Here is a 24,838-nt window from a genome sequence, read left to right as displayed (position 1 = left end):
GGGTTTGTCTCTCCTGTTCTCTCAGAGGTGCTGTGCATGCATTTCATGTCTGGCAGATACTGTTTCACTGTACACCTCCACTATCTCTGTCCCTTCTGCTCTTTCTACCACCTCTTCTGCTCTGAACCTCAGCCTTGGAAGAGAGGCTTCGGTATAGCTGTCTTATGAAACTTTGTACAGAAGTTAGTGTCAAAAGATAACAACCCCCCCCCAAAAAAACCCAACAAACATATAAAAAAAAAAACCTTAGGAAAATTTCAGAAGCCAAAAGAAAGGCAGTTAGCAATAAAAATAACGGTAGCTACATTATGTTTAAAAAAAAAAACAGTGACAAATGCGCAGGACTCTGGGATAATGAGTAAATCACTGAGAAAATAAACAAGCAGATAGAAACAACCCTTTCCTAGGTGTGTCTGAGTGTCCCCAGGTGGAACAGGAATGTGGCATTGCTGGCTAGCCTTAGGATAGGAATGGTAGCTTCCCCATGGGGCACTCAGCACATCACAGTCCAGATATGGCCGTGTCACCTGTACCCTGAGGAAGTGTACTAACAAAGACCTTATAAAGTCACTATTACCCCTACAGTGCACTTGTCGAGTGTCCAGTGAAGCTGAGAGAAATGTTGGGGAACCCCAAATAGCATAATCTCTGTAATAGCTGGTAATTACAGGTATTGGGCTCATGGCAGATGATGGCGGAATGAAGCCATGAGAGACAGACGGACAATGGACCTAATCACTATATAGAGTGTAGTGTGTCCCAGATTGTCCTGAGAGCAGAGACCAGATGGTAGAGAAATAATGGCTGAAAGAGAATTACCCTAGCCAGTTCTCTCTCTCTCTCTCTCTCTCTCTCTCTCTCTCTCTCTCTGCCTTTCTCTCTCCCTGCCTCCCTTCCTCCTCCATCTCTCCTTCTCTCTCTAATTTTTATGTTATATAGCCCAGGCTGGCCTTGAACTCTTGATGGTCCTGTCTGCACCTTCTGAGTGTTATAATTACAACTGTGAACCACCATGCCTGGGCTAAGACACTCTTAATATTATTCTAACAGTGAAAAGTGCCTTGTCTTGATGATAACAATTCTGCTATATGAGCTGTCATCATTAGAATTTGTTTAAATACTATATAAAAATAATATATGCAAAATCTTAGTGCTACTTACATGAATTCCTTCATGTTTAAAATTACTTCACAAGAATTACAATAAATATGTAGGTATCTGTTTCTTGGTTCATTTTAGCCAAAATATGACTTACTAAATTTTCCCTAGTTTCAGCATATAAATATAGAAACAGTTTTGATCACAGTTCAGGACATATAAGGATGGCTTTTACAGTAACACATAACTCCTAACGTGGTACAAAAATTCATCACAGAATCAGACAATGTGTTCACCCCTATAGATCTGTGAAGACCTAAGCAAATATGTCTGCTCTGTTATTTTAGTTACTATGTATACAGAGTGTGCATTCACGTGTCTGGACTTTATTCAACAATAATTCATTAAGTCTGTCCCATGTTTCCATCTGTTAAATTCTTCAAAAACCGTTATTAACCATATAAAAATAATCCCAACTTTTGAAGTGAGAAATTCTGCAATAAGTCAGTTTAACGCAATTTTGAAGGGCAGCTGTCGGGCGAGGCTTCCTTTCAATGTTTGATGGTCACTCTGACGGCCATGGCCTTCCTCCAGAGGTAGTCAGATCATTTATGTCTTCTTTCAAATGATATTTTCTGAAATCTGTGCCGTCTGGGAATTTCTGGCAGCCTTCTTGGACACAAATGAAAGCTAGGCTTTTGCTTTAGTACTCTGAGGCCAGATGTCCTCCTCCTTAAGTTTCAGTGGTAGCGGTAATCTCAGAGATGTGTCTCACTAGAAGACTCGGATACACGGTTCAAGATCCTCCATGTTAATGCAGGAGAGCAGAGGAAAATGCTACATCTTTCCATCCTCAAGGTCCTCATTAAAGCACCCAGTGAAGGTCCAGTTCATGCCTCACGTGTTGTCAGTACACTGAGAAGGGTATGGAAAAACATGGTCATTCCTCCCACAGAGACCAAAAGGAGAAATGAATCAACTGCCCTGATGGAGTCGGGGCATTCGGGAGAAGCATCACGCACATGCTGAGTGCTCCAGGTTGCCCCGCCTTGACACCATTTGCATGTCCAGCTCAGCCCTATTAATCAAGGAGACACAACACAAGACTCTGATGCAGATAGCAGTAGCTTGTGACTAATAATGCGACCTTCATTTTTCTAACTTACTGCAAATCTCTTTAGCCTGAGTGTCACCTGAGAAGCCACCTACCCCCAGTCTTGTCATTGAGTCGGTGGCTCCAGCCTGGCTCAGGGGACCAAATTGCACCTTGATATCCAATCTGTGCACATCTTCTTTCTCGCCATCTCATTTCTCTCAGCTCTTGCCATCCCAGAATTGTATTTCACTCATATTTTACCCGGTTATTTCCTCTGTCCTCAGCACAGACTTTCATTTTCTGTGTTGCAGTGGCCGCAGACTTTGTCTGATATATCCTTAATAAACGTTTGCAAAAATAATGACATCTTAGCATCAGGTTGAATTCATCACATGCCAATTTAATTTTTAAAATATTTATTACATGTTATTACACGCATATACTCTCTTTGCATCAAATCCACTCCACTTCCTCCCCTCCAATTCTTACCCTATCCTCTTAGCACCCTTCCTTCCTAATTTTATGCTCTCTCTCTCTCTCTCTTTCTCTCTCTCTCTCTCTCTCTTTCTCTCTCTCTCTCTCTCTCTCTCTCTCTCTCTCTCTCTCTCTCCAACAAAACTGAGTGCACTTGCTGCCTGTACATCTACAAGTGTAGGACCCTCTGCTGAAGCATGAGTAGCCACCCAGTGCCCACATCCTTGAAGCAAATGCATACCCTAGCAGACATAAATTATTAATATCTGCCACTCCAATAGGAGTGGGACTTCAGAACCTGGTTTCCCACTATGCTTGGATTTGGCTGCCATGGTCAAGTCTTGTGCACGCAGTCTCAGCTGCTGTAAGTTCATACAGATCACAGGCTGTTGAGAAAATATTATTTTGCTACAGCTAACCATTCATTCTGCCTCTTGCATCCAGCCCTCTTGTTCAATGTCTTCCATGCCTTGGGAGGAAGGGTGTGATAAGAGACATCCCATTTAGAGCTGAGCTCTTCAGAGACTCATGTTCTCTGCATGTTGACCCCTTGAGGGTCTGTACACAAAGTGAAATACTGTGTTGGAGCAAATTCCTCCCTGTTCAGAAACTAATGCCAAAAATATAAACTTGGAAAAGAAGGATTTTTTTTACATCAACACTTGTTCATGGTTTAGCTAGCCCTTAACCCAGTCACTTCCAGGGTGACACACTTTAACAGATTTGGGGCTGTGGTAATAAGTATTTACTGTAGAGTCTGTAAAGTTTTAGCACCACATAAGATATATACAATTCAGTCGTAACTGCTTTCAATGGCACTGTGTGAGTGTATCTCCTAGTCATTGCTCTGATACATTTAAAAATAAGCATAGGGACTGATTACATTGTAAACCATAGCTGTGTGCTGCAGGTTCTCCTTGAGCAATGAATTTTGGCAGAGAGACTATAGTCTTCAGGACTGCTGTTAATTTGATATTGTATACTTTTGTTTTTGCTTAATTAATCTATTTTTTAAAAATCAGATAAATAATTTCATAAGCAATTGGACATGGAACCAAATTGCAATGGTTTGTCTTAAATGGTGTATTTTGAATTTCCACTGAGTTTTGTACAATGTATTTTGGCAAGCATTTCTCTTCAGTCCTGTAAGCTCTGGCATTCTGAAGACCTCAGCCGGCTTCTTCTAGAATTTACACTGACAGTTCAGAGTTTCACCTTGTATCAGACCTGAGGTTTCTGCAAGTACTTTTGAGAAACATTAAAATGATTCTTCCCCAAGTACGAAGGTCTGAATCTTTGCAGGTGAGGATGAATGTCACATCCTCAGAGTTCAGCCTGAAAACAAAGTAATAAGATGTGATATAAAAATCTAACATTCAAGGCCACAAAAATGCAGTGCTTCATTTATGAAGCCAGCAGCGGATGCCAGATTCTGTTCTTCCTTCATAACAGTCATCTTCCTCCTCTCCTCCCTCCTTCCTATTTCTTCCTGTTTATCCTCCTCCTCCATTTCTTCTTCCTCTTTTGTTTCCTCTTTTTCACTCTTCTCTCCCTGGCCCCTTTCCCTCCACTGGAATTATTTGGGGGAGGTCTTTACCAGTGACCACACACAGACTCTGAGACATTGGTGATTCCTGACATCATCCCTTGACAAAGGAAGGTGACAGATAGTACTGTCAGGTGAGCGTGAGGCAGGCTGTTGATAATCCCAGCACGAGGTCCTCTGAACATTTTTGTTCTCTCAGTAGAATGTGTTCAATACTGTGCCTTGAATCAATGCATAGTAGTCAAAGATAAATCTGACCCTGATGTCAGGAAGCCAGGTCTATGCAGATACAATATAAGGAAGGGGTAAGCATCTTGGGCACTACAAAGATGAATAGTTGAGCTTAGATTATTAGGCTTCCTGACAAGCATATTCAATTGCCTTAAGCTTGGTTTCCAGGTTTCCATGTCTCTAGACCTTAGCTTGCTTGTGATCCAAGTACCCATGCCAAGGCATCATGGTTTATGTGAATTTCAATGAGCAAAGCTCCAGAAGAGTCCCTGACATAGCCAGGCAGGAAGTAACTCTGAGAGGTGAATGCATCCTCGGAGCGTTCAGCTCCTTCTGTTGCCATTCCTGCCTTAGCTGCTTCGACTCCGTGGCTCATAACATGGTGAGGACTAGCGTTTGAATTTTAGATCATATGGCAAGTTGCTACATAAGCACTCACAAGGAATCATCTGGTATAAGGATCATTCAGGCTGTAATGGGGAAGACAATGGCAGAGACCAATAACGACATCAAAGTTGGATAATGTAATAAAATGTCACAACTGTTCTACTTGAATAAAAGGTCAGGAGCTAGAACACAGTCCTTGGGGAAAGGCCGTCCCTGGGTGCAGCGTGCAGCGATACCTGTGCAGCCCTGTGGTGCCTCGATGGAGCTGCTTCAAACACAGTCCATTTGGTTTACTTCCCAGACAAAAGAAGAGACTTGTATTCCGGTCTAGGGCTGTAGCAGTGCTGGTCTAGAGGAGCATAATTTCCCTCTTTCTTTTCCTTGTAAGCTTTCTCTCCATGCACCAAAATACTCCAATGATAGATGACAAGGCTCTTTTCTCCAAGTCTTTAAATAAAGTTTCTGTAAATGCTTCATATAGAAAACATAAAGGCTTTGTCTTCAGTTTCCTCTGAATCCCTGACTCCAACTCCGAGGTTCCTGCAAATGCAGCTTCTGATGACATGGTTCACGGGCTCTGTCCAAGAATTTATTCATTCACAAGGTCCAAGAGATTCTTCAGTTTCCAAAGACATGATGTAACCTTTTCTGTAACGTTCAAGCACACAAGGTTTCTGGCCTAAGAATCCCTTGATATTGAGAATGCCCACCACTGAATTCTTCCTGTAGTGGAGACCAACCATGTCTGTGCAAGTGAGTGGGGAGGCCATGTTGAGACCAGGAAGCCCCAGTGAAAGATTCTATAGCCTTAGTTTAAAGAAGAGTAACATGTTTTCCATTTACTGGTGAAAGCTAGAACAGTAATAAGATTAAACCATAGTTTTCAGAGTCTTATCACCTTACAGAAAGCAACATTGCTCTAACTGTGGTGTCTTAACTATCTTTCAACACCTGACCAGAAGCAGCTCAAAGGAGGAAGGGCTTATTCTGGTTCACAGCTTGAGGGGATCCTGCCCATCATGGTGCAGAAGGTGTGGTAACACATGGCTCATTGACAGTGGAAATATGGATATGAAGCTTTCTCCTTTTCCGTTATTTATCTTGTCAGCAGCTAAGCCAGTGGCAACAGGGCCATAACTTTTCAAGTGAATCTCCCCTCTTCCTGGGTTGGATGTCCCAAGAATTGTCCTCATTAATTCACACAAAGGTGTTCTTCATCAGTGTATCACGTGTGTCTCCATACAATCCAGTCGATACGATTGGCCATCACATTTATAAACTCAGTGTAAATTATTTGAGAAGTTCATTAGTTTTGGGTTTGTGCTTTATTTGATTATTAAATTGATTTAAAATGGATGCCAACGTTAAGGCATTTTAAAACAATTAACTATTTGAATAAAAACACCCTACTTGAAAAAGTACTTTACACACACACACACACATACACACACACATGCACACACACACACACACACATACACACACACATGCACACACACACACACATACACACGCACATGCACACACACACATACACACGCACACACATACACACACACATGCACACACACACAGAGTCACAAACCAAATTTGAGGACTAGGGTGATAGTTCAGTAGATAACGTGCTTACCGAGTAACCATGAGAATCTTAGTTCAGATACTTAGCACCTATGCTAGAAGCTGTGTGTGGCCATGTCTACTTACAATGCCAAAGCACAGGAACTTCCTGAGAGGGGGCTAATACAGATATTGGTAGAGCCCAGGAACTTGCTGGCCATCTCATACTCCAAAAACAGTGAGGTCACTGATCAATGAGTGATCCTATCTCAAAAGTAAGGTGGAGAGCAACTGAGGATGTTATTTTAGATTGACTTACGACCCCTATACATGTTAGAACTCATAAGCATAGCTGCACATACTCACAAAAAAGAAAAACATTGTCTTTATTTTTTTTACTAAAAGTAATTTTCAAAACCCCCAAAAGGTGAGCAACTTCAAATCTTTGGATTTCAGTTGCTCTTGGGTCGCCATTTATCTGTAGAAGCCATGATAAAGAGTGGCTTGAAGTTCTCAGCTGTGGAAAATATGGCCTGGAACACCATGTACCACTTGCTCTTTGCCTCAATATAGCTAATGGGAAAGGAACCAGCTTCCAGAATAAAGAAATGCACTTGGAGAACTGATTCCACACATTTGATTGTACATTTGAAACAGTATTAGGCATACTAAAACTATAAAACAGCAAACTGGATAATCTGCCCAGGGGGATGAATGATGAAAGTACCATGCTGGGAATTAAGACCAAGCTTACCCAACCAGGACCAGCCAAAGGCCTTGGTTTTCTGAAATTTGTTTCATGGGCTGATGTGAGACTTCAGGGTACTCTAACCCTTTGATTAATAACTGTCTTCCATGACACCGCTTTCTCCTTCATTCAATGACATGAAAATTTGAACATGACCTCAGAGGCAATGCCAGCATGTGAGTACTCTAGGCGAGGTGTACATAAACATATGCCTCCACATGTCTGGATGCTCACACTGCAGTGAGTTCATTTTAAAGTAAAATGTTGATCAGGACATTTCTTTTATTCCTTTTTACTCTTATTTTGTAAGGAAGAAGGGGAGAGGGGAATTCCATGAACTGCTAAACTCAATAAAAATGTTCATGATCATCGCTGAATTCATTAAACATAATTTCTAGTAAAATACATTTCCATTTCCCTAAAAGCAAAGGGAGAGTAGAGAAATAGGCACTTAAGAAATTTAAAAACATAATAAAGACATTCTACTAATAAAGTCTGCTAAGTCCACACTCACTAACTATGAATAATTTTTCCAGTTTTCTATCAGAACATGGAGGGGCCAACACCATTTCCAGTCATTCATTCTCCTTACCCTTGACATTCATTAATGAGACTCAGCTCTCTCCTCCTCTTACCCGGGTTCATTACAGTCCTAGGAAATGGCTTGTTTTTAAATTTACTCATTCCTGAATGTCTATTCATATATGCTTTATGAGTCACATGAATGACCATATTTTTTTTAATGTTCTTTTAGTCATTAAAACATCCCTACCCCAAGCTATTCTGGTGGAGTGTTGGTGACGAATTCATCCAGGAAATAGCTCCTTTTATCCCCAAATGGCTCTCAGCTGGATGGCAGCCGGTGGAGCCTGATGGATTTGTGTGCGCCACTCAGATGTCTCCTCAAGGAAAGCTTGGGGAAATTGGAAACTTATTATCCTCAAATTCACTAGCCTCTAAACCACCAGTAAATAGCTTTCAACACATCAAGGCATCCCTACATGCATTGATGTGATATATGCATTTACACATGTATGTATGTATGTGTGTATGTATGTAATACATACATATATATATATATATATATATATATATATATATATATATACGCATGTGTGTATCATATCATGTCTCTGTCCCACAATGTGAAGGTTAATATTGATTACCAACTTGATAGGATGTAGAATCATTAGAGGCTAGATTAGATTCTGGCTACAGGTCTGTGAGAAACTATCTAAACGTTAGTTGAGGTAGAAAGCCATACCCAAACTGTGGGCTGCACCTAGAAAATCTCATGTCCAGGACTGAATAAAAAGTAGAAAATGAGCTGAGTGCCAGCATTCGTCTCTCGTTGCTTTATGACTGCAGATCAGTGCAACCAACTATCTGAAGCTCCCGCTTCCTGGCTTCCCCCTATGATGGACTGTCCCCCGGCTCCAGAGCAGGTTCCCAACTGTGATGTTAGGTGTATTGCCCAAACTTGTTGTAACTAGTGACTCTTTATAAGATGCTTGAAATTCCTCTCATAATACAGATAATCTCAAAAGTCATAGGAGCATAATTTCAGTTAACTGCTAACTCTTCCTACAACATACAATCTGGTAAATAGCTATTTTTAAAATTCTGTTCAAAAGAAAGAAAAACAGGAGAATGATATAACTATTTCTACATAGAGCAATGTTTTCACATGTATAGGTAGGTACCTATATTTGCCCTCCGACTCAGTATCTGTAAGTGGGGATTTAAGGATCAGATTAGTTGAATGGTACATACAGGTTTGGGATCTCTTGTGAGATTAAACTATATTATATATTTAACTAGATTAAGAGACTCCCAACATAGCTTACTCATGGGAATTGGAGACTGGAGACATGTTCTATAACACACACACACACACACACACACACACACACACTTTACATGGGACTTCTATAGGTCTGTTTAGGTGTCAATCCACATGTGGCATCCCCTCACAGTGAATGATCCAGAATATGGCAAATAACACATTGTCAGTGTCAATCCTGCTGCTTTAGATCAAACTCATTCACCCTAGTGATACAGGAAGGAACTGTGTGAGGATGTGAGTGTCATAGCCAAAAATGAGATAGGCTGAGATGGGGTAGCCACCGCCCCATGCATACACCATACATCATACTGCTAATCATATATAAAAGTTTACTTTTCCTGACAATCCCTTACAGCATAGCCCACTGTTAACCACACAAACCCAGGCCATACTCACCTATATGACTAAAAACTCCCAGCATAGAACCTGAGGACACTGGGTTGAAGCACCCAGTATTGCTGTTTGCTGCAAGAGTAAAGCCTATCTGAAGACTTATCTGGAAGGTAACATTGGTGGTGACTGCCATCACATGGTTCACCAGAGAGACCTGCTAATGTACAAGTCCAGATGTGCATTCCACCAGAGGGGCTTCAGTACCCATGACTTCAACTTTATTCTCTCATCTTGACACACAGCCTAGGCGTCAGTGTGGCTAGTCACTGCCCCATGAAGATTTTTTTGTATGCAACACACTCCAGGCAGTCTGGATGCTGGACCACTGCCATCACTTCCTAAGGCTCCAATCCCTACAGTTCTCTACAGCCCTTTGACTTTGGGTTCCATTGCTCTGCATCTTGAGCCTGTAACAGGACTCAGTGTGGTCTTAAATGCTCTAATTGCCTTTGCTTGTTGTGTCACCTCTAGTTCAGCATTTTGCCCTCATGTTCAGATTATACCAGTTATAACAGGATCAGCTCAAGACCTCCTTGTGTGATGCCTTTCTTGCTTTCTCCTGAAGCAGAAAGTATCTCATTATTTCAAGAACTCCCAAGACATTTAGTCTCTTCTCTGAAGCACTCATGGGACTCACTACTGTCAACCCAGCAGCAGAGTTATTTGTGGACATTTCTTATGTTTCCTATTATATGGAAACTCTCTCAAGAGTAGGTTTTGTATCTAATTTGTCTTTATAGCCCTAAGTTGCCTAGCAGTCTCTTTCATCATCAGGTACCCAATAGATAATTTTATAATACTCATAAAATGCTCACCAATGAGCAATGCTTAGAGATGAATTTCATGGATAGGCAAAGCACTTAACTTTCATACGATGCTAACATGGAAAATGATGTATATTCATTATTGAGTATTTTGTGAAAATATTTCCTTAAGCAAACATAAGGCTTGTTATGTCAAGTTGTTAATACAAAGAACTAAAACCTTCATTTGTAAAGTAAATGTTTTCTTTTAGCCAGTTAGGACACTATTAAGGACAGTTTCTGGTTACGAGATTTTTCACATTTGACATGAAAATTCACATTATATTAAGGCAGCTTATAGAAAAGCCTAAATTTCATCTAGTCTACCTCATAAGATTATGAATATTTGTTCTAATAAAGTGTAATTAAAATGCTCCTACAGGTAGCAATTTAGATGTAAAAATTCTTAAATTTCATCAGTTTTCCTTAAAATAAAGGCAGATGAACTATCAAGAATTAATTTTAAACTCAGAATTCTAAGAAAAAAATTTTACAACCAGTCCCTATTCAGAGTGCCAATTCCTGTCATTTCATTTCAATAGTTAAATAAATATTTGAATCTATCATTCAACCAGCCAACAACTGTATTATGACTAAATGTAGGATAGTTGTGAGAGTTTTTCGGATTTCAATTCACATACTACTGGTACAATTCTGTGTAAAATGGCAAGTAAAACTTAACCACCACCCAGCAAATCACTGTAAAAACAAACGGATATCTTGCTTGTGCAAACAACTAAAAATGTGATTAGTGTTCTCAAAGAGATACAGCTGAAAGCCTTCAAGTTTTAGAGTAGCGGGTCCATCTCATGAGGGGGAAGAACATCTACGCTGTGTCTTAGGTGACAAAGAGGGACATTTGGGAGCTGGATCTGCTCCATGGTGAATTGGAGGTCCGTTGTTTCTGGGTGGAGAGAGAGTGGAGAGCTTAGAGAAAAGTCAGCCTAGGTGATACAGAAGAATGGAGAAGAAGGACTTGGAAAGTATGATGATTTTGTGGGCATTTGGAAAACAACTAGAAACTCTGACAAGAGTAGTTTCCATTAACTCCAAAAAGATGATGACAGACCATTTTTGGAGACATTATGGGGATTGGTGGCAGGAAGATTAAACAGATTTTAAAAGCATGCAAAACTCATGATCAAGGGCACTATAATTTTACAACCAGGAAGGCTTTTGTAGCCACAGTTGAGTCTCAGGATGGGCAAGTGGAAGATACAGGAAAAGATGAAGGGATGGCCCATGGTGTGCTTAGGAGGAGTACTGGGAGCATCTTGGGAGAATATCCCATTTGGAAAGGCTGGGAAATGGACCACCCTCAGGATGTGGGAGAAGTAGAGAGCAGATGAAGATACTCAGACTAAAGAAGAAAATGGATGATATTGATCTCACATAAGTTAGAAACAGTATTGGGAGCATGATTGAGTGCAATGTTTAGAAACATTTTGAACAAGCAGACAAGCATGTGAATATCTGGAGATAGGTGACATTCTTTTGCCTTCAGCATTACTTCTGGATTTCCTAGATATTTCCTATAAAGTGTAAGGAAAATTTTTGTATAGCAGTGCAAATTCAGTAATCTATTTAAAGAAGGAAAGAAAGTTAGATCCTCTGGAGTTGAAGTTACAGGCAGTTAAAACTTAACCGCCATCAAGCAAATCATTATAAAAGCAAAAGGGTATCCTCCTTTTGCAAGTAACTAAAAATGTGATGAAAGTTCTCAAAGAGATACAATTAAAAGCCTTGAAGTTTTAGAGTAGTCACCTGACATGTCTGGGGGCTGCTGCCTGTGCCCTGGACTATTTGCTGCCCAACCCTACATGCCCTCGGAGGTTGGAGGTGAGATGGTGCAGGGTCAATGACACAGACTCCATAAGCAAGTGAGAAATGCTAACACTGCTTCAAGCTCCATTAATACCCTCCACCTGCGCCCCATTGGTCCCAAGAAAGCACCTCTTCTAAACAGTAGTTTCAAATTAGCTGGCATTGTCTGCATCAGCAATCCTTGGTCTCTCAGGCAGTCCACAATTAGGTCTTCCTGCAGGAGATGCCTTTGCATTTGCACCCCTGCCCCCATGTTTACTTAAAGGCTGCCACTGCAGTTCCTCCTGCATGGGAGCTGTACTCTGGACCTCCAAAACAGAAGGAGTGTTAGAACAGTGTTAGAATAAACACTCTACCCATGAGCCATTTCTCTAACCCAAACATTATTATACGTTTTAAATGGGTGATTCATGTGTTTTATTTGGTTTCATTTTATATAAACAAACTATTGAGAATCCAGCATGACCAGATGTGTTTAGAAAACATGGTTTTCTTTATTCCTCCTGAGCTCTCACAGGACAAATTGTGGTGGACCCAGCCTGCCCATCCACCCATCCATGACACACAGTGGTGCTGCTGAATAAAAAGAGGTGTGACAAAGGAGAGAGACAGCAAACATAACACTCCCGATTCCAAGAAGGGTTCAGTCTCGAGTCTTGTGTAATCTGCTTACTTTAGGCACTCCAAAAGCAAATACTGAATTACGTGGATAGATAGGCCAGAATCTAAGGATTTTGTGAAACTTTGATTTGACTGATGATCTTCAGTGGGGAAATTTTCCTTGCAAGTTGGGAGGAGCTAAGGTGGGAGGAGTAAGGAGAGGAAGAGGAGGAGTAAGGAGGAGAGGAGGAGAAGGAAGAAGAGGAGTGAAGGAGAGACAGAGATGTAGGAGGATGGAGAGCTATGCTTGGACTGAGAGCAGTCCTAGGTAACAGCTTATAACTAGGTTAGTTAATTGGAAAACACCTCCAATTGTGTGGGCATCTGGTTAATTGAGCATTACCAAACATATAAAGCCTTTGGTTAATCATTAAGCATTAGGGTCTCATTTCCTACCTAAATATCTCCCTCAAGAATGATCAGTGGAGGAACACTGTGCTCCGAGCTTTGATTGAGAGCACAGATATGAGGGAATACCCGACTAAACATTCCTGCCTGTAGCTGACTTTCCTTCCACAAATCACACTTAAAACTGCAAATAGGCCTGGTAAATGACTTGATGTCAGTGTGACCTCTGATGAATGAGGTGACTGATGTTTTATGACATAGGTTTACGGATCATGTAGAAACTATTGTTAACTTATAAATCACGATTAGAAAATGAAGACATATGGCTAATTATGACCAAATTGTCTTGCCAGTTATGAAATTAGCATGGTTAAAGTTTTAGAGATAACCATACGACGTGTGTTGAAATGTGACTGGGATTAATAGTGGTCATCGAGCTTGGCCTTAGGCTTGATTCTTGGAACAGCAAAAAAAAGTAATCATCATTATAAATAAATAAAACAAACATTATCCACCTAAAATGACATGAGAGGGACCACACAAAGACTGTGTAGGACAAACTATATAATGTTTATCCAATTCCACAATACCTTTTCTACCTCCTACTTTTTTTCTCCAGTTTGCTCATTGTCTTAAAGTCACATACATTAGGTACCTGGGGGTCATGATCTTTCTCATAAATGCCTGCTGATGCTTTCTGAATAAGAGGCCGGAACTAGTAGGACAGTTGACGTTGACGGTATGTGGGCAGGCACCAAAGTAGAAGTTAGGAACATGGAGAAGGAAAGAGCCTGAAATAGGACCCATTGTTACATCATCCAGGCCCTGGCTTTAGAAGCCAGTGTCATTACTTGGCTAAGTGACTTTAAGTGGCCATGCTCCCAGGCAGTACTAATGAGAGTCCTGACAGCCAGGATCCAAATTTAGACACCCATAATGGCTCTTCCCGGTTTGCAGACATCTTAAAACAGCGACAGTTGATGGAGCATCAGGATAGGAAACTTTGCTTCTTGCTGGTTAAGTTTTTAGAGGAAATAGCTTGAAGTAGAAAAGAATGTGCCAGGCTTTCTCTCCTGAGAAAGAAGGAAATTGAGGTGAAGTGAAAGATAATAACCTCTGACCTGACTTTGAGACTCATGTTGTGTTTGCTGAGTAAAATTCTAGCTGCTTAATAATTAACACTACTTTAGGTGAAGAAGGTAATCAGCAAACAGATACAATGCTCAACATGATTCTTGGATATGAAGGAAACAGGGCTTTGTCATTTTAAAGTAGTAAATCCAGTGTTTTCTGGAAGATACCCAGAGTACACTATTCCTAAATGACAGTTCAAATTGACAATTATCTTAAATTACCAGAAAGCGCAAGTAATTTCCAAGACTCAGTGAAAAACTAGAATGTGAACACAACATTTTGTATCCTGCATAACTCACAAATAAGGGAAAGAAGATCATTTTGTTAATTTGGAAATGTTTCCTTGGAAGATTTTCATTTACATCTTTCTCCCTCTTTATTGATTTTGATTAAAACATATTTGTTGGGTCAACAAATCAGACATCCATACACATAGTAAGGAAAAAAAAGAATTGAGTTAAAACTTTCATATTATGTAAATTTTAAATATGTTTTTCAAATTATAGATGATTGTTCATTCAAAACAACGTATGATGGTTGGTTCTCTTAATCATTGGTGTGTTTACATTTTGGGCTTCAGACAGCTTAATTTCATGTGATAATAAACCTGAGATATAGAAGGCTTTGATAAACATCAGATACCAGGCATAAAAGTATCCCCATTAAACTAGGACTAAAGTCCTTACACTAGAGCCAGAATTAAGATGTTTGCCAGTCAAGCTGCCTTTATTTTTCCTTTTTATACTTCCTTGTCACTGGTTTTATAAAATACAGGTAGATTTTGATCTTCTGTCCAGTTTGTTTATCAAGAAGCACAATTCCAGGAAAGATGGGAGATGTGTTTAACAGCTCTTCTGAATAAATCTCTCCTTTGTGGGGAATATACAATAGTCTGGCAGCCTCTAAGGCTCACTGACTCCTCCTAGCCTTAACATCTACCTATGACACTCCCTCAAGCAGGAAAGTTTTTTCCAGTTTGTCCAGGAATAAGTAACAAATACTACATAAATATTATAGGAGGGTCCAAGCAATCCTCACACTCTCAGTTGATTGACATGGGTTTTCACTGGCCTCTTGGATACAGCACCAGTAGTTTTGCATTCCCCTTTCTTCTTGAATAGAACACAATTTATTATTTTGATGATAAGGGTAACATGGAATTTGTATTTTTTTAAAAAAGTATTTGTTATAGTCTCTGGTAAACTGAGAGGTGGATTACTTTAAAACAGTAAAACTCTAATAGCCTTTACCATTCTGAACCAAACAAAGCTACTATGAAAAGTATATGCAGTTTTATACACTCAATTCCAGTGCGAGGAACATCACAGTAAGCCATCAGTGGTACAGATTTAACAAATTGCAGTGTCTCTGAGTTCATTCTTTTCCTCCCTTTGGACATTATGAATCACTAAATACTATCTTTCTAATCTTAATGTTCTCAAAAACCTTTCTATCTTTTCCTAATCATTTCCTGTCCCGGAAGACAAGCTCCTCTTGAGTCTGCTGATCTCTATAGCCTGTGGCTAGTCACCTACCATCCCTGCTTTTATACCAGGGCTCCCATTTGATACCAGGGTCTAGCTTACACCCTCTCTGAAAGCATTAGTTACTTTTCCTGAACCAGAGCCAAGAGAGAACTATAGGCAATTGAGGAAAGTTGGTTGTCCAGTCCCAAGTGGTCAGCCCTGAAAATGTACATGAATGTTACATTATACAAACAGAATAAGTTATATTCAGGAATATATGTTATACATATAGATATATGTGTACAGTAACAACTAATGAAAAAAGAGGCCATGAGTTTTAAGGAGAGCAGGCGGCATTATTCAAAAGGGTTTAGAGGGAGGCAAAGGAAATAGAAATGTAATATTATAATCTCAAAAGTTTTTTTTTAAAGCTATATTGTCAGAAAGGGGTTATAATGGTGGGACAGAGAGTGGAAATCAGTCAGCAACTCATGACTAATCTTTTGTTTCTTCTTCTTGCTTTTCCATAATGTTTTATTCCATGATACTGAATTAGTAACCAATGAGACATGAATTACTTTAGTCTAGAAGTTTCACCTAAGAATGAGGCTCTGCTCTTAGAGGTGTGTGGACAGTGTGACCCCCCTCCTGCATTTGGATATTCATTCTGTGGGCAATGTGAAGACTGGCATAAGAACTCTCACCTCCCAGAACCAAATTATATAAGAAAATGGAACATTGTTTAAAACTCAAGGAAATGAAGTTCAAATAGGACAAGCAGATCCCTGAAGTGCCAGGTCTTTGGTGTTAGGGAGGCCGTGGTAAGCCGACAGGAAGGCTCACTCCTCTTCATACTTCCAGACACCTGCAGACATCAGAGATCATTCTCCAAGGATTTTCCCCACCTCTGTGGGGCTGGAGGGCAGCTCATGCCTGTGTCGACATGGCAGGGAAATGGCTTTGTTCACTCAGCAGGATGACCCAGGACCCAGTTCTACTCTGTGGGTTCCAGCTAAAAGGAGGCTATTTCCATAGGATGTTCCTTGCCATTTTTCATTATTCTTGACTTTGTTCCTTTTCCCAATGTCGTTTTTCTTTCAAATGGGTCCTGTCATTTTGTACCCCAAAAGAGAGTAAATACCTTAGGTGTCCCAACTCAATATTTTCAGTGATTGTTTTTAACCCTATTGAATATCTATCTTCATGACATTAATGTCAGGGCTTTTCTTTTCCAGTGGGAAACAGAGGTTTTGATTTTTGTATGATGAAGAAATAAATCCTCAGTTTGCAGGCAGATGTGTCAGAGGCTTTTTCACTCTCATCTGGTGTATGAGAACATAGATAGGTTAATACTGTTCAACCCAGTTATCACTGTGTGTGATTCTCTAATATCGACCTATCTGTCCTGGGTTGGGAATTTTACCCCAAGTCTAGTAGTGTTGTGTATAAGCCTGTGCATAAGTAAAAATAGATTTCAAGACTATTGAGAATAACATTATACTTATTTACAAAGTTATTTGCATAATTGCTTTCCTTCCCATCTCCACTGCCCCTGTGTTAGCAGGTCTGATAATTACAATTGTTTTTCTTCAAGCAACAAGGACCTCGCCAGGGGACTATAATCAACACAGGAATGAAGTCTTTTCTCCACACAATGAAGTAGAAGCCCCCTACACAGACACATGGGGTGTCTCTGCTGTAGTTGAGATGCCTACTTCTCTATATAATGTTTGACCTTGTGGGTCTTCAAGGCATACAATCAAAGATGGAGGGAGTAGCCACAACAATTATGTCCTCTGGGGTGTCTGGTGGATGAGGATGCTAAGGAAGCATCCGGCTCCCTACGAGAATGTTTCGATTCCTGTCTGCACGAAGTAAAATGTAATAACCATGCCTTGCTCTATTTATCAGTGCTGTAGAGGCCTAAAGTCTTTGTCCTACAATCAACCTGATTGTACATTTAAGAAGAAAGCATGTGCTTGTTGGAAGGAAAGGCATTTAGCAGCAGCCATCGGTTTGTGGGTATGTGTGAACGTTGATGAATTCGTTAATGTTTGTAAAAGAAAAGGACCAGAGACACGATGGGGAAATTGATAGTTTAATTTTTCAAGTTAAGTCTGTTCTTTGATAATTTCGTGCACGTATATAATGCATGCTGACTGTTCTTCCTTCTACCCCCTCTAATCTTCCTTCTCCACCCAACACCCTCCTCCCTATGAGTTCTTTTCCTGTATTCATGCCTTTTAGTTTTGTCCTGGGACTCATTGAGTTTAACAAGGAAATCTGTGAAATCATGAGATTGGAACTGTCCACTGAGCCTACCAATCTCACCATTGAACACACAACTAAAGACAATGACTGACCTTAGAATCCTTCAGTAGCCAGTAATTTATAGGAAGGGATGTGGCCCTGTGAGTTCCTACCCAACCCATGCCTGACTGTTGGGAAGCCCAATCTCCTGCAGGCCCAGTACAAGCAGCCACAAAGGCCAGGAAAGCATGATTGCAATGACAGGGTCATGCCCAGAAGACAGCATTCACAACCCTGTGCACTGTCTTGTAGTTCTTATGTTCTATCTGTCCCTTCTACCAGTGCTCCCTGAATAACAGAGGGGGTGTGACCAGTGTCTAAGGCTGAGGCCTCAACCATCACGTAGTCTCTGCACCTTGAGCAGCTGTGAATCTCTAGATTTATCCATTCACTGCTGTTTACAGCACAGAGAAGTGTCTCTGATTATTGTTGAGAGAGATATCTAGAAGCTGACCTCTTAAAAGAACAAGAGAAATACTACGCTACATTAATCATAGTTCATTTCTACATAGAGTAGGGTATGTTTCCCAATGGTGAAAGAGTAAAAACTCTCAGAAGAAATTTGTCATGTTTGAAAGTGATGCTATAAAACCATAAATTAAAATGTTAATGTTGTTACTGCCTGACCTATTGAAGTGCCTTCACATAGCAAGGAGTAAATGTGGGCAGGGCAAGAAGGGTTATGATGGGCTACTCTTGTTGGTTCATTAAGGCCATGATGTCATCATGACGATTCCCTTATCATGAGCTTAGGCAACCATAATGAACAGCCCTCAGAGACTCATCTGCTAACCCCATCACATTGGGTATTAAGACTTCAGCACACACATTTAAGACATACAAACAATCAGCTCATAACACTGTCTAAAACATACTAGCATCTAACATAATTGTTACAGATCATAATAACCAGGTTGAAAAGCTCTCTTGCTGCTTTTTGATGTATGGTTATAGGGATTGTGGGTACAAATTCTATTACTCTTTTTCCTCCCTGTTTGTCATGGGAGGAGCTCAGTCACCCTCAAGGCCAGGTTTTCATTTCTGATGATTACATGCCAGTCTGTCCTTTAGCACACTGTAAAGCTTAGGCCATAGTGGCTCCATGGTTTGAGCCCTGTGCTTGTAGACTACCATTTACTTTGTCTCCAGATACAGCATTTTTATGGTAATTCCAAGGCAGCTCTTTTTTATACTGTGTGGTGTCTAGCACATAGAGCTTCTCCTATCCATCTTTTTCCCTTGATATATGTGTCACTGAAGTGTCTAGGAAACTGGCTATTCAATCACCAGGAGCAAAAGCACAGTGTGTCCCGAGCACCTCTCCCAGGACAGGCACTTGTTACAGTTGGATTCTTGGTACAGTTTCTGATCATCCTTGGCCATTATTTTCAAAGACATTGAATTTGAGGATAACATTGATAAAGTGTAGATAGATGTTACAAACACTCTAAGGCTTCTTTAGAAACAAAATATTAGATATAGAAAATTAAAGCTTTGTATTCAGTATTGAAGTTTGGGGAAGGGAAGTATATTTTCATATATTATAGGTTTGCCAGATGAAGTCTCCATAATAAAAGACAGACTAATAAAGGGACAGGATACTGATTTGTTTGCTATAAGTTATATGCAACACATACACATTTTTACAAGGAAAGGGAAACCCTTGGGGAGAGAAAACCTGGATATTTTAGTACAGGGTTTGATAAAGATTGGTTATTCCTGAGTAAATAGATCAGGAAAAGGAAAGAGTATCTGATGGTGATAAACTTGGGTGTGAGAGATTGGGTATGAAACAGTCCCACAGGGTGTGTGCTTGAACACTTGGTTGATGGCTGGCAATACTGCTTAAGGATGCTATTAGCTCTTCAGGAAGTAGATTTTCAGTGGCTGAGGTGAGTCACAGGGTATGGACCTTCTTTATGTGTTATAGTGTAGCCTTGGTTCTCTCCTCTCTCCCTTCCTCCCTCCCTCCTTCTCTCCCTCTCTCCCTCCCTCCTTCCCTCCTTCCCTCCTTCTCTCCCTCTCTCCCTCCCTCTCTCCCTCCCTCCCTCCCTCCCTCCCTCCCTCCCTCTCTCTCTGTTTCTTCCCTGACACAATGTGACCAGATGCTTCATGGTCCACTGGCACAGACTGAGCCTCTCCACTATGGTGGACTGAAATGTCTTCAAACCGTGAGTCAAAACAAGCTTTTCCTTCCATAAGATGCTTTGAGCATTATGTCACAGCCATGATAGACGCAATTAATACATTAGGGAACCTCAGCAAGGCCTGTGGTCCAGTTTTGTCTCTGTGACTTTCACTGCTTTTTTCCAGGCTCAGGGAGGTGAGTTCTTACAGAGGAGTCCTGAGATATGTGTTTCATAGGATTCTCAAGTTCTCTTAGATTCCGATGAGCAGCTTCAGGGGACAGCAGTAAGGAAGATGGAGGACACCCATGTTTGTCTTTCCTAAAACATCACACTGTTGTATTGTGGAGTTCTGCTGTGACATTAGCATGCCTTCTCTTTTTCTTTTATAAGTGCATATGTATGCCTTTCTTACATTAAAGATTGTAATGCTTTGTATATGATAATCTATCATCCTATTTCTACAATATGGCTTATGCTGCTTGGCTGTGTTAGTCTTCATTTCTGATCTAATGGTCTTTATTTCTGACCCCCTACTGAGGTAGAGGCATTTTAAAGCTACCCAAGATACAAGGCACTTACTTCAATGCCTGAAGATTTTCTGTAAAAGTTTGGGTTGTTAGACAGTCTATGAAGTACTGTCAGCTCCCAGATGGTGGAAAATATATGTTGATGTTGATCTACAATTTCTTTAAGAGACTTAAGAAGCGTGGCCTGCAAGCCACATAATAAATACATCAATTAACTTCATTACCATTGTAAAATTGTGTAGGATTTTATAAAGAACTATCAAATGTAAATAAAATCTTAACAATGGTGATACAGGAATAGAGAGATGACTCAGTGATCAAGAGCACTTGCTACTTTTTCAGACAATCTGAGTTCAATTCTCAGCACCCACATGTGGCTCAAAATGTCTGTGACTCCAGTTCCAGGGATCTGATACCCTCTTCTGGCCTCTATGATCACTTCACACAGTGCACATGAGTGCACATAGGCAAACACTCACAGTCATAAAACAAATATAATCCTTAATAGATCTAATAATAAAATTCTTTTTTTGTAAAAATTTACAAGTTCAGCCTAATTTTTCAGCAAATAGGTTAATTTTATATATGCATGTATATGTATTTGTGGGGGTATATTGTACATACATGAATATGGTATTATGCCTATGTTGCTGGGTTATAATCATAAATGCCTGCAGCCGAGAATCAAGTATGGGATAAGGTGGTCTTGATGTCATGTGAATATACTTATACATGTTATATAGAGTGTCACAGTTTTGTGAGAGTTCATGTTTAAGAAGTTCATTTGCAGCATGCAGGCACCATGAATCGTTAGTATGACGTTAGAATACAGTGTGTCTGTGTTGTAATTCCTGAGATGATAAAACAGTGATTCAGATTCACAAGATAGAGGAATAAGACCTCTGTTGATGCAGCTTTGAGACTTGTGGCTCACCGCTCGTGCATGCACTTTTAATTGGTGGCTAACAAATTGCTCCAACTTGACTACCATAAATGACAATTTTTTGCTCACAGTTCCGTGGGTCATAGACAGCTACTGGCTGTTTTTTTTTTAACTCAGGATCTTCCCATGTTTCAAGTATCATGATGAGCTGTGTTCCAATAGGAGCTTAAGCCTTCTTTGAAACTCACCCAAATTTTGCATAAATTCAGCTCCTCAGGGTTCTTTCTGAATCAGCAGTTGGTGCCCCCCGTGTCCAGAGATCCCATTCCTTATTGTGTGGCTCTTCTGTGTTCAGCTAAAACTCCCACATAACACATATCACTTTCATGCTCTGCATCTTCCTGACTTCTGTAACCAGTCAGTCAAAACCCCAGACTTACAATGAGTTTAAGAGATTAAATTAGGTCCAAAATACTCTCTGATATTAGCGTTAGATGATTCATGTGCTTAATTATGCCTGCCAATCCCCTTCTGATCACTTTCATATAAGTTTGGTAGCTACATCAAGGCAAAAGCCCCAGGAATATCCCAGAATTCTGCTGACTACCAGCTACCAAATGTGGGACACCCTCATGATGTCATACATAAGAAAGCAGGGTTACTGATGGGTTTTGGTGTCCTCAGGAATAACATCTCACATCTAGCACAGCTAATTCTATGTTTAAACTTCTACAAAATAAAATTGTCAAAATCTTATCTTCCTTGTTTTCCCCTTGGCTGAAACAGAAAACCCATTTCACTGAAATAGTTCAATTGTATGTTCACATCTGCCCAGTCTACCCTTAAAATCATGCCCAGTTTTTGAAGAAGCATGGATTTAATCGATTCATATCGTCACTTCAGTATTTAACATTTAATCAGCTTAGGCATATCTAAGTCTGAAGGACACAGGGCATGTTATTAAAAAAATGAAAACAGACCATGTATGTATTTTCACAGTGCAAACTATAGTACTTGGACTGATATATTATAGATGATAGATAGATAGATAGATAGATAGATAGATAGATAGATAGACGCTAGATACATTGATGAATAGATGATAAATAACAAATGGAAAAATGACAGAAGATAAGAGAAAGATAGTAGATGACAGATAATAACTAGATACATAAATATCTTTATTATAGACAGTGAATAGGTAAATGCATAGATGATAAATAGATTAACAGATGATAGTAGAGATATGCATAGATGGCAGATAAATAGATGATAGATAATAGTCGGACAGATGATAGATAGCACATAGGAGTATAGATAAATAGATAGATAATAGACAGACAGACAGACAGAGATAACAGATAGATATAAAAATAAAGATATGTTGACAGATACACTATGGTGCCCTGACCAGTTTCCTGCACATCTGCCTTAGAGACTTCATGAAATTTGAGGCCTGAAAACCTAGAGGTTGGTTGTGGAAGGAGCAGGGTTGCCATGGAGGGATGACTGAAGCACCATAGGAACAGGAAAGAACAGACAAAGTGCTTAAGAGTGTTTATAAAAGATGGGGCCAGGAAAAATCCTCTGGGAACCATGTCAACGGGCCCTTAAGATCAGAATAAAACATCAAAACTTATCTCTGTGTGGGTAGTTTATGAACCCTAAATAAAGCACGTGCCTTTATAAATCCAGTGAATAGCAATGGGTTCTCTCTAATTATTTTAAAACTCATAACAAGAGGGCTGAGTAGCTTCAGGTAATGTATATCAAAATTTATGCAATATCTCCATGCACATATTAAAATTTATAGACTTTGTATTGGAGTTCTACTTAAAGTATTACCAGAGTGCATGCCCCATGGATTGCCCCAAGGAAAACACTGCAGTGTAACTGGCCTTGGAGACAAGGACCATGAATAATTCAACTAAAGGAATGGCCAAAGTTTGAGACAGAAAGATATTAAATTTTCAATATTCTGAAAAAATGATTATTCCTGAAAGAGGAACTTTAGGTAGCTGGCTAGTCTTAAATAACTGTACACCATTCAATTAGAAGTGCCACTCACTGTGTGGCATGTATTTCTTTCTCATATTACACAATAGAATTTCTAGTAACATTATGAGAGACTCCCACACATGTTGACTCTGCAGAGGTCCCTTGCTTCCCATGATGCTCTCTCATGGACCAGCAACGTGCCTCTTCTGACATCATTGAGTGGATGGATGATGAAAATGAAGAGACACGGTCAGCATCACTCTCAACATGACCTACTGGAATAACAAATTTAAACTTGGCATGCAAACTTACTTTAAAATACCTTGAACCTACTAAAAATTTACCATGCAGTGACCCTGTCACCCTGGTGTTTTCTAAGGTGTCTCTGTTTTCAGTAAATAACATCACAATCCTTTAACTAATGACAAGATGTCCCATCCACTTCCAAATCTATTTCCTTTGCCTCTGAACACCTCCCAAATCTGTTTTCCTCTGCACTCATTTCTCCCGTTCCATGGAGTTCTCAAGGCCTCCCCTGCTGATTGCTCCATCTTCTGAAGTGTTCCTCCCACTCTCAGCTCCCTGGTTTCTCATCTCGTCTCCACTCTGCAGCCAGAGGGATAATAGAAACACTCATCTCACCATCTCATCCCCTCACCTTAAAATAAATTACCAGTGGAGGATAAGAAAGCACAGCACATATTGCTGCATGGGTGCTGTCACCATGCTCTCTGAGAGTCACCCAGAGAACTCTCTGTCTGGTGCATCCTTTTGTCTTTAGCCCACTGGCATGGGTTGACCCTGCCACTTAACACAGTGCATCTTTAGATTACTCTATTGATGATCATATCAGATCATCATATCAGATAATCATATATTCAGATAATCATATCATTCAGATACCCCCATGCCTCCTGATCCACAAAACTTGTATTCCAGTTTGGTTTTCTTTAAATATGACTTCATTTAGAGTGTCCTAGGTTTCACCAGACTTGGTTAGATACGCTCATAGATTTAACTGAACATTTCGTTTAGATAATTGTAGAAGGATAGGAATGCAGCCGCAATGCAAAGATAGTCCATATACCCTTCACTCAGTCTTCTCCAATGTTACAACCAGGGTATCAACAGTAGCACCGTGGATCTTCCCAGGGTGGCTGGCGTTCATTCCCATATTTGTAAGCATGTTTGTGTGTCTGTGTGTGTGAGTGGGTGTGAGTTTATGTGTGTGAATGTGTGTGTATGAGTATGTATGTGAATGTGTGTGTATGTGTATGTCTGTCTGTTTGTGAGTCTGTTTGTGTGTGTGTGTATGTCTGTCTGTTTGTGAGTATGTTTGTGTGTGTATGTGTGTATGTATATGTGTTTGTGTGTGTATAT

At 40.1% G+C, this 24,838-nt stretch overlaps 1 protein-coding gene across 3 annotated transcripts in view; it reads left to right on the top strand.

The window, feature by feature from the left end:
• The window catches only part of Fam155a (family with sequence similarity 155 member A), a 520,405-nt gene that overhangs the window by 430,833 nt on the left and 64,734 nt on the right, over positions 1–24,838 (top strand). The window lies entirely within an intron of this gene.

This window comes from Grammomys surdaster, unplaced genomic scaffold (assembly GCF_004785775.1).
Source record: "Grammomys surdaster isolate TR1022 unplaced genomic scaffold, NIH_TR_1.0 167, whole genome shotgun sequence".
Classification (NCBI taxonomy): Eukaryota; Metazoa; Chordata; class Mammalia; order Rodentia; family Muridae; genus Grammomys; species Grammomys surdaster.
The sequence above is the reverse complement of the archived record's forward strand: the minus strand, read 5'-3'. Positions and strand labels throughout refer to the sequence as shown.